The 14,156-nt window shown below is 38.5% G+C and overlaps 1 protein-coding gene across 1 annotated transcript in view; it reads left to right on the forward strand.

Moving 5' to 3' along the window:
- Positions 1–502: 502 nt before the first annotated feature.
- SPOPL (speckle type BTB/POZ protein like) overlaps positions 503–14,156 on the forward strand; it is a 69,532-nt gene continuing 55,878 nt past the window's right edge. Inside the window, exon 1 of the mRNA XM_077153682.1 lies at positions 503–752. The gene's annotated coding sequence lies outside the window, so the exon portion shown is untranslated. The remainder of the gene's footprint in view (positions 753–14,156) is intronic.

Consider the following 14,156-nt stretch of genomic DNA (forward strand, 5'->3'; position numbering starts at 1 on the left):
GTTGGCGACTGTAAACTGTTGTTTTCTGTTTTAACCGTTCACATAGTTCTGGGCTCGCTGCATGGGCTCAGGAAAAGTTGGACTTTGGTGGACTGGTACAGCCCCAAGAAAATCGTGCGCAGAACCGGTTGCAGTCTTTCGCACCCTACGTGAACTAGACCAATTAGGCGGTAAATCATCACTGGGCCTTTTCGCCAGGAAAGTTTTAAAGGGGACCGGTGAGGGATCGCGGTAAGGCGAGGGTCTTCCTCTCCCCTCTAAGAGCACTCCACGAAACCGAGCCCACCCGGCCTGGCGCGCAGGGTCAGGGGGGCGGCGACGACTCCCAAAACTCGGCGGCGGATCGGGCATGCCCGGAAGTGCCCGGCGCTGGAGGGAGGGAGGAAGAGCCTCGGAGCCGCCGCGCGCACGCGCCCTGGCGGGCTGGGGCAGGAGTCGCAACTCGGAAGCCGGAGCCCGGACGGGCCCGGGACAGGGGGGGCGGGGGGCTGCGTGGGGGCGGGAGCGGCGAAGGCGGCCGCCCCTGGGGGCGCGTTTGTTTATCCCGGGGAAGAAGTTTAGGAGCGAGAGATAGGGAAGAAGGGCGGGCCGGGAGGGAAGGAGGGATGCGGTTCGGCGGAGGCGGCCGCCACAGGGAGTCGCCGCCATCACCTCCGCCGCCGCAGACTCGGGCTCCCGGGACCGCCGCGGCCGCCGCCTCAGCCGTAGCGGAGCGGCCACCGGGAGTGCTCGCCGCCGCCCTGCACGTCCGGGTAAGCGCCCCTCCTCCTCCGAGATCCCTGTGGCGCTCCTAGCCGCCCACTCCCCGCTCTGGAGTGTGCTGCGCCGGGCGGCCCCCTCCCCCACCTCGTGCACCTCTTCTCTTGGCTCCGGACCTCCACCCCGGCTGCGTGCCCTCGGCCTTCTCAGGGGCTACCTCCGGATCCCCAGCCCCATCCTCCGCCCCTACACTGCCCTCGCCTCCAAGTCCCTTCCGCAGCTTTACTTCCTCTGAGGATGCTCCCCCCCCAATCCCTCACACCCACTTCAATTTCCCATTATCCCCTTAGCTTCGTCCACGGGCCTGGCTCTTTCTTCCCCTCTTGCCGTTCTACCTCCTCATTTATACCTGTATATCCACCGCCACCCCTATATATCTTCTCTCTTTTCCTATTCACTCTGAAGAATGCTCAAAGCTGAAAAACTGCTTCCCCCCAAAAATAACACCTGCGTCCGCATAATGCCTTCTTATTCCAAAATCATGCTTTTGAAACAGTCGTATCGGTTAGTGCATTTTAGGGTGAGTTCTCAGCTCGCTACACCACCCATTACTTCCACTCCAATGGTTGTGCTTTCCACTCCCCTCCGAGCACGGACTTTCCTCCTCAAAAATTCTTGTTCATATTGACCAGGTTACAGCCACTTAACTCAGGGGTCCAGGGTTCAAGTCTTGACTTCCCCTTTTTGCCCACTTCTGTTAACCTTTTCTCCTAATTCCTCATTTTAAGTTTTTCAGTACTGGCTCTCACATAAAGGGATGGTAGGATTGTCTCCTTCAAAGCAGTCACAGAGCATAGTAGAAATAAGACTCACCTTCTGCTTATCTCAACTTTTGACTTCGCGGTCATTCATAATTGTGGACAGTGTCATTCAGCCATCCTCTTGAAGCTTTTGAAGCTTTGTCTGTATTTTAATAATCCTATGCTTAGTTTGTCTACTTTTCTATGATACCCTTCACACTGTTTCATGGACTGGAAACTTAAATGTTCATACCTTGGAAAATTATCTCTCTCCTCCTATAATGGGATGGTGGAATATTTCAAATAATTATCCCACCATTCTTGGGGAAAATGTTGCCTTGTGGTTAAGAGCTCAGACTCTGTAGCCAAACTACCAGGGTCTAAGCCTCTCTCCCCTGCCATATACCAACCAGCTCTGGCTTTGGGCAAGTTATTTGATCTCTCAGTGCCTCAGTATTTTTTCAACTGTAGGGAGACTAATATGCCTTAGAAAGATGATCGTAGTAGTATAAATTAATGTAGTTACAATACTTAGAATAGTGCCTGGCACATGGTAAGTGTTTAGTAAGTGCTTTTATCATCATCTCTTTGCTTGACTTGGTTTGGCTATTGGTAGGTTAATTCTAATTAGCGAACAGGGTGAGAATGGGAAGCTGTATTCTCTTTAACCCCCTTTTTTGAGTAGGTATGATTTATAGTTTACCATTGTATAACATAATTCCATCTGGTTTGAAAAATAGAGTTTTAGCTCCCTATATCCAAGTAAATTATCAGGCTACACAAAGGTTAGTTACTATTTCAGATCTCAATTTAGAAATTTTTTTATTTTATTTTTGTTTGGAGAAAAAATAACATTGAAAAATGTAGCAGAAAAAAAATGTGGCCGAGTCATCAAAGGTAGAAATTGAGGGTTTTACAGACAAGAATTTTAGTGTTAGAAATTAGTCAAAGCTGATGAAATTCATCACAGTTATCTGACCATAATCATGAACTACTACCGAAGATAGAGCTTTGACTTCATTCAGAAGACTGATGACTTCTCTCTTGTAACTTACTTTCATTCACATGACCATGTCTTTGTTTTGTCAGTCTTGTAAAACTTTGAAAGTTTTTGTCACATTTCCCATAAAACGACTTCCTTTAAAAAATTTGTATAGGTACTATTCAGTATTGTTATAATAGTAAAAATTTGAAATCACAATTACATATGTAACTATCAAAATAAAAGTTTGTCCATATAGAACCTAAAATCATTTTTGTACCACAAGTAGAATATGCTCCCAATTTTGTGTGAAACTTCTTTTGCTTTCACTGTTCTCTGGCATAGAATAATTTGGCTCTTTTCCCTGTGTATCCAAATTCTACCTGTCTTCTACCTCTAATGTTACTTCCATGTAGTTGCTGCCAGTGTTGGTTTCTTCATTTCTTGGCTTTTTTACTGTCTGTTTTTTCCTGCATTTTTAGCCTTTAATAAAACAAGCAACCTCTGGTTAAAGAAAAAAAATATCTCCCCCACCCTGATTCACAATTTTAAAGTTTATAGGAACTTTGAAGGAGTGGAATAAAAATGACATTTAGCATCTACTCTATGCTGAGCCCTTTTCCTTTGGTTTTGTAAATGTTCATTCTTTCCGAAAATATTTGTTCAACATCTACTGGGTGTCAGGCATTGGGAATACAAGCAGCCCTTCTCAGCCAGGGTTCCAGTGAACATTAAGGCCTAATGCTCTAAGGCATCCAGAGTGAGTAATGAAATAACTCATTTCCTATGTACCTAGAGTGGTACTAGCTATGTTCCATCCTTGGGAGAACTGAAAAAAATAGACCCTCAAGTCAGTTTCTTTAGGGTTTAACTATTGCAGATCCCTGTGGAGAAAAGCTACATCAGGGAATAATAATGCACTCCCTGTGCATTAAATTTTTGGTAATTTATATTGACAGACAACAAATAAGCAGACAAATTTATTTTATAAGTGAGTACTGGTAATATAATTAAAGATAATAATATCTAGCACTTATAAAGTGCTGTGCCAGGTACTGTTTTAAGTTTTTTTTAAATATATGTATTAACTCATTGAAACCTCATTACAGTCATTTGAAAGAGGCTTCATTATAATTTTCATTTCACAAATGGGAAACCTGAGAAACAGAGATTCCTTGATTTCCACAAAATCACATAGCTAAATAAGCAATGAAGCCAGGTAAGCTGGCTCTATAGTCTGTTATCCTTTGTTAACTCTCAGACCTTCCACTTCTACTTGGGTTACGTTAGACATGATTCTCCATCTTTCTAAAAATCTTCACAGTGGTATTTAGGTTGTTTAGGAAAGTAAAGGATATTTAACTTTTGGCACATGGTCTTACCCCAAGCCTTTTGTATGACAAAATATTGAAGGCATTTGTATTTGGTGGTCCTGCTTAGCATTTTTTTTTTTTTTTACCTAACTTAGAATTATTTGTTCATTTTGCAAACAGTTAATTGAACACTTGATCTGTGTAGGCTCTGTACTAGGCTCTGGTAATATGTGCTGATGGGAAGATGGTATTTATGTACTGATGGAGGCAAAAGTCTGTTGGGGAATAAACTAAACAAATAGTTACAATAACAGTAATTACAGTTTGGATAAGTGCCACAAAAGTAAATTATATTCAGTGAAAGCCTTCTAATCTGTCAGGGGTGTCAGGCAATGCTTCTCTGAAGAAACGACTTTTAAGCTGAAACTTGAACAGTGGACTGGAGTTATTCAAGTGATGTAGGTGATTTCAACTTTCTAGAACTGAAAGTCTGGTAGGAGCTGGTATTTTAGTGTCCTAGGCTGCTTAACACAAATACCATGAAATGGTTCGGCTTGATCAATGGGAATTTATTAGCTTTCAGTTTTGAGGCTGAAAAAATGTCCAAATAACATCATCAAGGTGTTGCTTTCTTTCTGAAAATCTGCCAGTGATCCTTGGCTCCTCTGCTACATGACAAGGCATGAGGGGATCATCTTCTCGTTTTCTCCCTCTCTTCTGGGTTTCATTGGTTTCAGCTTCTTTCTTCCATGGCTTTCTCTTTGTAGCATTCACTTTATAAAGGGCTCCAGTAATAGGATTAAGACCTGTCCTAAGGAGATGGGTCACAGCTTAACTGAAGTAGCCTCCTTAAGAGGGTCTATTTACAATGGGTCCACACCATTGTATGGATTGACTTTATGAGCATGTTTTTCTGGAGTATATACAGTTTCAGACCATCACAACTGGGCTGTACCTTAGCACATGAGGTTGGGTCATGCAAAATGAGACCAAAGCCAAACCATGGCAGTCAAAATCCTTGCTAAGCATTTGTATTTAATCCTGAGAGCAATGGACACCTACCAAAGCATGTTAAACAATGGAATAACTTACTCAGAGTTTTGCTGTAAAACATGAGTTGGCTGCTCTGTTTAGAACAGATTGGAGAGAGGCAAGGATAGATATAGGGAGTCAAAATTAGGCCACTGAATGCTTCTCAAACTTACTTCAGTCAACTGGTTTTGTTTTGTTTTAATTTCTAATATTGGAGACTAGTACTTTTGCAAAATGATAAAATGGATGTTATTGCCGTGTAAAATTGCTATGAATGCTTTTAAATGCTTACTCTCAGTTTCTGTATTTACCTTGTCTTAGAACAGTAACAAGTTTGTGTGCCAGTATTGACCCACAGCCTACATTTTGAATGGCAATGAGTTGATCTGTTATAATAGTTGAAACGAGTTAGTCCAGAATGGCGATGATAGAGTAGGTGGGCTTGACAAATATTTGACCATTAGAATTGATAGGATCTGGTTATGAATTAGATTTGAGAGCCTAAGTAGAGGGAAAGCACTTCCAATTTCTAGGGTTAGGGGTTCTTGTGCCTGAAAGAGGGAATACTGGGACAGGAACCAGTAATTGTTTGTTAATTTCTGAGAAGGTAGGGCATGGATTATAATTTAGTTTGAGACCTACTAAACTTGAGAGTGAGACAAGCAAGCAGAGATGTTTAGTGGCAATTGGATATATGGGCCTGGGGACTCAGTAATCAGGTTTGAAGTAGAGATAACTCTTTGGGCACCTAGACTTTTAGTGATACGTTTAGAACTCATACACTAGTGACAATGGACAATAAAATATTTATTATAGTGTGATTACTGTTGTCATAACAATTTATTCAGGTTGCTTTGGAATCTCAGAGGAGGGACAATAGGGAAGGTTCCTAAAGAAAATGACCCTTGGGCAGTGTTCTGTAACTTAAAGCAAGCAGTAGTAGAAGTGTTTAAAGAAATGAAATATTAGTCAGTAAAAGGGGAGATAAAGGATATGGGGTGTTTGAGTTCTTTTGTGTGTGCCTATCTGATAATTTTCATTTTGGAGAATGAAAATGGTCTAAAATTGAGTGTGATGATGATTGCACAACTAAGTGATGATATTGTGAGATATTGATTGTGTACTTAAGATATATGATACACTGGTCGTGTACTTAGGAATATTTCTCAATAAAATCTGCAAAAAAATAAAAGAAAGAATTGGATTCTTAGGTATTTCGAAGGCATGGAAAGGCAAGGAATTGTGGCCAGGTAATGTGGATGGTAAGTTAGAGTGGTTGGCCTTACCACTCGAAATTTTCTCACTTGACCTTGGAACTTTGAATATCTTTAAAAATTTAAGATTATCTTTTAGTATTTATTGTCCACGAGTGCGTGTTTTTTTTTCAAAGTGCATTTTTTGTTGAGATAAATTTACATTCTTCCATCCAAAGAATACCATCAGTGGCTACTGATGTCATCACATAATTATGCCATCATCAGCACAGTCAATTTTTGAACATTTTCATTATTCCAATAATAATAATAAGATAAAATAAAAATATAAAGGAAAACCCAAAATATCTAACCCTTTATTTCCCCCTGTTGTTGCCCCATAGTATGGTATGGTATATTTGTTACTATTGATGAAGGAATATTAAGATAGTCTAGTTAATTGTAGTCCACAGTTTGCAGTAGGTACATTGTCTTCCAAATATCCTTCTATTATTTGTGTGTTACTTTTGCTGGTTAGCTTTATATTTTACATATTAGACCTATACTTATAGAATCATTAAATAACTAATAGTATAACTTCAGTATTTCACTTATACTTTAGTGATTTTTAATAGGAAAAATTTTAAATATATAACATTTCTCTCCAGTTCAAGGAGTTGAAAATGAAGGTCTTGCTAAGAAATGCTGAGAATTCAGTACCAGGTCATAGTTCTGTTAGGCCTGGTAGAATGGCAACAGTCGTCTGATACCATCGGTGCTATTTTAGGTAATTGTATTACTTAGAATCTACAGCTCACTGATTTCTCTTTTGGATCACGAGTAGAACACAGTTCATCTTCAGGGACTACTTTCCTGAAAAATGTTGTTGGCAAAACCTTGATTAAGATCAAAGTCTCATAGAGAATGGTGGGTTAAAAGGGCAAATTATGTTAAAATGGATTTTAAAAACGCAGTAGTAAATAAAGGTTCTAGCAGACATTGCTTTATAAAAGCAGAAGGGGGGCTGATTTCAAAACCTGCTTCTAAAATACTTTCTTGAGGTACTTCAGAAACATTGTGTTGTCCTAATCTGCTAAGGCAAGTGATTTTTTTTTATTGTATAGGATAATATATATACAAAACAAAGAAATAAAAAAGCAACAGTTTTCAAAGCACTTTTCAACAAGTGGTTACAAGACAGATCCCAGAGTTTGTCATGGGCTATCATACGATCCTCTCAAATTTTTCCTTCTAGCTGCTCCAGAATATAGGAGGCTAGAGGGCTTAAATACTTTTTTATCATCACAGTAGACTTTTTTCCTTCTTTTTGTTTTTTTGTGAAAAATAACATATATATATATAAAAAGCTATAAATTTCAAAGCACAGCACCACAATTAGTTGTAGAATATGTTTCAGACTTTGACATAGAAAACAATTCATAATTTTAGGTTTTTACTTCTAGTTGCTCTAAAATACTGGAGACTAAAAGAAATATCAACTTAATGATTCAGCATTCATATTCATTTGTTAAATCCTACTATGTATAACTCTACCATCACCTTTGATCTTTCCATCCCTCTCTTTAGGGTGTTTTGGGCTATGGCAATTCTAAATTTTTGGTATTAGAAGGTTCTAGCACTCATATGAGGCAGGGAGGTGGAGCTCTCTGATGTTATGGAGAGGCTGGACTAAGTTTTGGGACTTATTTGGACTGGGGACCCATCTGGAACTTGAAGGTTTCTGGAAAGTTACTCTAGTGCATGGAACCCTTATGGAATCTTATATGTTGCCCTAGGTGTTCTTTAGGGTTGGCTGGAATGGTCCTGGTTGGGGGTTGGCAGGTTATGATAGGTACCAAGGTCTACCTAAAGCTTGTGTAAGAGCAACCTCCAGAGTAGCCTCTCAACTCTGTTTGAACTCTCTCTGCCACAGACACTTTATTAATTACACTTCTTTTTTCCCTTTTGATCAGGATGAAATTGTTGATCCCATGGTGCCAGGTTGGATTCATCACTGGGAGTCGTCTCCCACATTGCCAGGGAGACTTTTACCCCTGTTATGTCATTTCGCATACATGGGCTAGGTCTGTGATTTCACTTGCAGAGTTAGGCTTACAGAGACTGAGGGCACATCTGAGAAACAACAGAGGTCCTCCGGAAGTAACTGTTAGGCATGCCTATAGGTAGTCTCAGCTTTTCCACTACCTACCTAAGCTTCACAAGAATAAGCCTCATAATGGAGGGCATGGTCTATTGATTTGGATGTCCCTAAAGTTTGACACAGTATCAGGGGATTCCCTGATGGTAGGATTTAATAGTTCCATATTCTTTTTCCCCTCCCTCAGGGGACTTTGCCAATACTTTTTGATTATCGGCTTAATATACTCTAGGATGTCTCCAGGCATTACAATAATCTGTACAGGATTGAAAGATCTCTTTCTTATTCTGTGCTTCCTGTGTTTCAGTTGTCCAAATAAACTATTCAGATAGGTTGAATTAGATTATGCACTACAGAAAATTTCAGCTCCAGATCAAATAAAACTTTCTTCCATTGGTCTCAAAGAGTATGTGTGGTTCTGAAATATAGACACTGTCTTCCTTACCCCTATGTTCTGAATTACTTTAACCCCAACCTGTTTGGCTTCATTCTTATCTCTGAATAACAGGTTATATATATAGAACAGCCTCTGAAAATCCAGAAATACTAATCACCACTCCAGACTTAATGTGTCTGCTCTAAAAGCTTACAATCTAGACCCCTGTTTTCTTTTATAAAGGTGACCATAGCATAATTGTTCTTTTGTTTCTGGCTTATTTTGTCTCACCAAATGTTCCACGTGTTCATTCATATCGTTGCATGCCTCATAACTTTGTTCCTTTTTGTAGCAGTACAGCCTTCGTTCATAAATATACACCATTGTTTGCCAGTATAAGTATACACCATCATTTGCCAATCTCCTTCTCTGTCAGTGCATCCTTCAGCCACCTGCATTCATCGGGCACCATGTAGAAGCCCCAAAGTCCACAGTACATCAGAAGTTTCAATTTTAGAGAATTGCATTGTTCCCAAGAAAAAGCAAACCAATAAACACACCCTCGCCAAATAGGAAATCTAAATCTCCTCTTAACCCTCACCCCATTATTTACCTCTGCTGTTGCTGTGGTAGTGCTGGTGGTTTCCTTTTGAACATAGCTCATAGCATGCAATAGCAGTTTCCCCCTGTACCCTGGACTTAGACACTCTTTATACAAGAATCGTATCTTTGAAGTAATTCTTATGAGAACTAATTCATATTTCTAGTGTGAATCAATGGGACACGTAGGTCTGTACAGCCCTTTCAATCTTGTTCATCTTCAGTATGGTAATATTACTTCTAGACCCACTAGAGAATCACTTTCAGTCCTATCTATTCCCTTACATTGGATGTATCTCTACATCCCCTATATTCTGTATTATAAACCTCTGATTATAACTTTATGCCTGTCAGAAAAGTGGAATCATACAGTATCTATCCTTTTGTGTCTGGCTGATTTCACTCTACATTATGTCCTCAAGGCTCATCCATCTTATCATGTGCTTAAGGACGTCATTTTATCCTAGTGCTGCATAATATTCCATCGTATGTATATATCCTGTTTTGTTGATCCGTTTGTCTGTTGATGGGCATTTGGTTTCCATCTTTTGGCAATTGTGAATAACGCTGCTATGGACATTGGTGTGCAGATATCTGTTTGTGTTGTTGTTTTCAGCTCTTCTGGGTTGTAGGGCAACTTGATATTTAGTTTCCTAAGGAACCGCCCAAACAGTTTCATACTGGCTGCAGCATTATACATTCCTACCAGCAGTGCATAAGTGTCCCAGTTTCTCCATATCGTCTCCAACATTTATAGTTTCCTGTGTGTTTAATAGCAGTCATTCTTATAAGTGTGAGGTGATATCTCATTGTATTCTTGATCTGCATTTCTCTCATAGCTATTGAAAATGAGCATCTCTTCATGTGCTTTTTTTTTTAAGGTCACAGAAATAGTATAATTTTAAGTCTTACATTTAGATCTATGATTAATTTTGAGTTAATTTTGCATAGGGTACAAAGTATTATGCATATGGAGATTTTTTTTTTTGTTTGTTTTTCATATGACAATTGTTCCAACACCATTTGTGGAAAAAAATTTCTACTCTGAATTTTCTTACTACCTTTTTTGAACATCAGTTAGCCATATACTTATGAATCTATTTCTGGATTCTATTGTGTGTCATTGGTTTGTTCCATTCTTTCTTTTTTTATTTTTTAGCTTTTTTATTGTATAGTATAACATATATGCAAGGCAAAGATATAAAAAAGCAATAGTTTTCAAAGCACTCTTCAAAAAATGGTTACAGGTTAGATCCCAGAGTTTGTCATGGGCTGCCATACGATCCTTTCATATTTTTCCTTCTAGCTGCTCCAAAATATAAGAGGCTAGTTGGCTTAAATACTTTTTTTTATCATCACAATCTTTTTAATTCCTTCTTTATTGTTTTTTTGTGTGTGAACAATAGCATATACAAAAAACTATAAATTTTCAAGCACAGTACCACAATTAGTTGTAACATATTTCAGACTTTGACATGGGTTACAATTTCACAATTTTAGGTTTTTACTTCTAGCTACTCTGAAATACTGGAGACTTAAAGAGATAATCAGTTTAATGATTCGGCATTCATATTAATTTGTTAAGTACTATCTTCTATGTATAATTCCACCATCACCTTTGATCTTTCCATTGGTATTATGCTGGGCTCTGGCAATTCTAAATTTTTGATATTGGAAGGGTCTGTCACTAATATGAGGTAAGGAGATGGAACTATCTGATGTTCTGGAGAGGCTGGGCTAGGTTTCAGGACTTATCTGGCCCAGGTACCCATCCGGAGGTTGTAGGTTTCTGGCAAGTTACTCTAGTGCCTGGAACCCTTGAGGAATCTTATAAATTACCCTAGGTGTTCTTTAGAATTGGCTAAAATGGTCCTGGTTGGGGGTTGGCAGGTTATGATAGGTAGCAAGGTCTACCTGAAGCTTGCATAAGAGCAACCTCCAGAGTAGCCTCTTGACTCTAGTTGAACTCTCTCCGCCACTAATACTTTATTAATTACACTTCTTTCCCCCTATTTGGTCAGGATGTAATTGTCAATCGCACAGTGCCAGGTCTGGATTCTTCCCTGGGAGTCCTCTCCCATGTTGCCAGGGAGACTTTCACCCCTTCTTCATGTGCTTTTGAGCCATCTGTATTTATTCTTCAGAAAAATGCCTATTCATATCTATAGCCCATTTTATAATTGGATTATTTGTTCTTTTGTTGTTGAGTGGTATGATTTCTTTGTATTCACAGACAATCAAACCTTTGTCCAATATGTGATTTCCAGATATTTTCTCCCATTAAATTGGCTACCGCTTCACCTTTTTTGACAGAGTCTTTTGAGGTGCAGAAGCATTTGGTTTTTAGGAGTTCCCATTTGTATATTTTTTCTTTTGTTGCTTGTGCTTTAGTTATAAAGTTTAGGAAGCTACCTCTTATTACTAGGTCTTGAAGACGTTTCCCTACATTTTTTTCTAGAAGTTTTATGGTGCTAGTTCTTATATTTAAGTGTTTGATTCACTTTGAGTTAATTTTTGTGTAGGGTGTAAGATAGGAGCCCTCTTTTAGGCTGTTGATATCCAGTTCTTCCATGCCCAGATATTGAAAAGCCTATTTTGTCCCAGTTCAGAGGATTTGAGGGCCTTGTCAAAAATCAGTTGACCGTAGATTTGGTGATGTATTTCTGCAGTCTCGATTTGATTCCATTCCATTGGTTGGTGCTTCTGTCTTTGTGCCAGTATCATGCTGCTTTGACCACTGTGACTTTAAAATAGGTTTTAAAGTCAGAGAGTGTTAATCTTCCCACTTTCTTCTTTTTTAGAATGCTTTTAGCTATTTGGGGTCTCTTTCCCTTCAGGATGAATTTGGTAGTTAGCTTTTCAAAATCTTCAAAGTAGGTTGTTGGAATTTTGATTGGTACTGTGTTGAATCTGTAGATCAATTTGGGGAGAATTGACATCTTAACTATATTTAGCCTTCCTATCCATGAGCAGGGAATATCTTTCCACCTATTTAGATCTCCTTTGATTTCTCTTAGCAGTATCATGTAGTTTTCTGTGTACAAGTCCTTTACGTCCTTAGTTAAGTTCATTCCTGAGTATTTGATTCTTTTAGTTGCTCTTTTGAGTGAAATATTTTCCTTGACTGACTACTCAGCTAGGTCATTACTTGTGTATAGAAATCTTACTGATTTTTGCACATTTATTTTATATCCTGCCACCTTTCAGAATTTGTTTATTAGCTCAAGTAACTTTGCTGTGGATTTCGTAGGATCTTCCAATTATAGTATCATATCATCTGCAAATAATGAGAGTTTTACTTCTTCCTTTTGAATTTGGATGCCTTTTATTTCTTTGTCCTGCCTGATTGCTCTAGCTAGTATTTCTAGCACAATGTTGAATAACAGTAGGCATCCTTGTCTTGTACCTGATCTTAGGGGGAAAGCTTTCAGTCTTTCTCCATTGAGTGTGATGTTGGCTATCAGTTTTTGATATGTTCCCTCTATCAGATATATTTACCTCATCAGATCAGATGAGGTAGTTACCTTTGGATTTCTATCTTTTGGAATAGTATTATTAGAAAAGGATGCTGAATTTTGATGAATGCCTTTTCAACATGAATTGAGAAGATCATGTGATTTTCCCTTTTTGATTTGTTAATGTGCTGTATTACATTAATTGATTTTCTTTTGTTGAACCATCCTTGCATTCCTGGTATAAACCCCACTTGGTCATGGTGTACAATCCTTTTAATGTGCTCTTGGATTTGATTTGCTAATATTTTATTGAGAATTTTTGTATATGTTCATTAGGGAGATTGGCCTGTAGTTTTTCTTTCTTATAACATCTTTACCCAGTTTTGATATTAAAATGATATTAGCTTCATGAGATGAGTTAGATAGAGTTCCTTTTTCCTCAGTTTTTTGGAAAAGTTTGAGCAAGATCGGTGTTATATTTTTCTGGAATGTTTGATAAAATTCCTCCGTGAAGCCATCTGGCCCTGGGCTTTTCTTTTTAGGAAGATTTTTGATGACTGTTTGAATCTCTTTAGTTGTGATTGGTTTATTGAGATCTGTTTCTTCCTGGGTCAGTGTAGCTTGTTTGCGCGTCTCCAAGAATTTGTCCATTTCATCTAAATTGTCTCGTTTGTTGCCGTGTCGTTGTTCATAGTATCCTCTTATGATTTCTTTTATTTTTTCAGGGTATGTGGTAATGCATGCCTTCTCATTTCTGATTTTATTTGCATCCTCACTCTTTTTTTCTTTGTCAGTCTTGCTAGTAGCCCATGAGTTTTATTGATTTTCTCAAAGAACCAACTTTTGGTTTTTTTTTTTTTTTTTTATTAACGGAAAAAAAAAAGAAATTAACACAACATTTAGAAATCATACCATTCTACATATGCAATCAGTAATTCTCAACATCATCACATAGATGCATGATCATCGTTTCCCAGCACATTTGCATCGGTTTAGAGGAACTAGCAACACAACAGAAAAAGATATAAAATGCTAATATAAAGAAAAGAAATAAAAGTAGTAATAGTAGTAAAAAACAATAACAACAAACAAAACAACAACAACAAACAAACCAACAAGCAAACAAAAACAAAGAAAACCCTATAGCTCAGATGCAGCTTCATTCAGCATTTTAACATGATTACTTTACAATTAGGTATTATTGTGCTGTCCATTTTTGAGTTTTTGTATCTAGTCCTGTTGCACAGTCTGTATCCCTTCAGCTCCAATTACCCATTATCTTACCCTGTTTCTAACTCCTGCTGGACTCTGTTACCAATGACATATTCCAAGTTTATTCTCGAATGTCCGTTCACATCAGTGGGACCATACAGTATTTGTCCTTTAGTTTTTGGCTGGACTCACTCAGCATAATATTCTCTAGGTCCATCCATGTTATTACATGCTTCGTAAGTTTATCGTGTCTTAAAGCTGCATAATATTCCATCGTATGTATATACCACAGTTTGTTTAGCCATTCTTCTGTTGATGGACATTTTGGCTGTTTCC

The sequence above is a fragment of the Tamandua tetradactyla genome, chromosome 3 (genome assembly GCF_023851605.1).
Source record: "Tamandua tetradactyla isolate mTamTet1 chromosome 3, mTamTet1.pri, whole genome shotgun sequence".
In the NCBI taxonomy this organism is placed as follows: domain Eukaryota; kingdom Metazoa; phylum Chordata; class Mammalia; order Pilosa; family Myrmecophagidae; genus Tamandua; species Tamandua tetradactyla.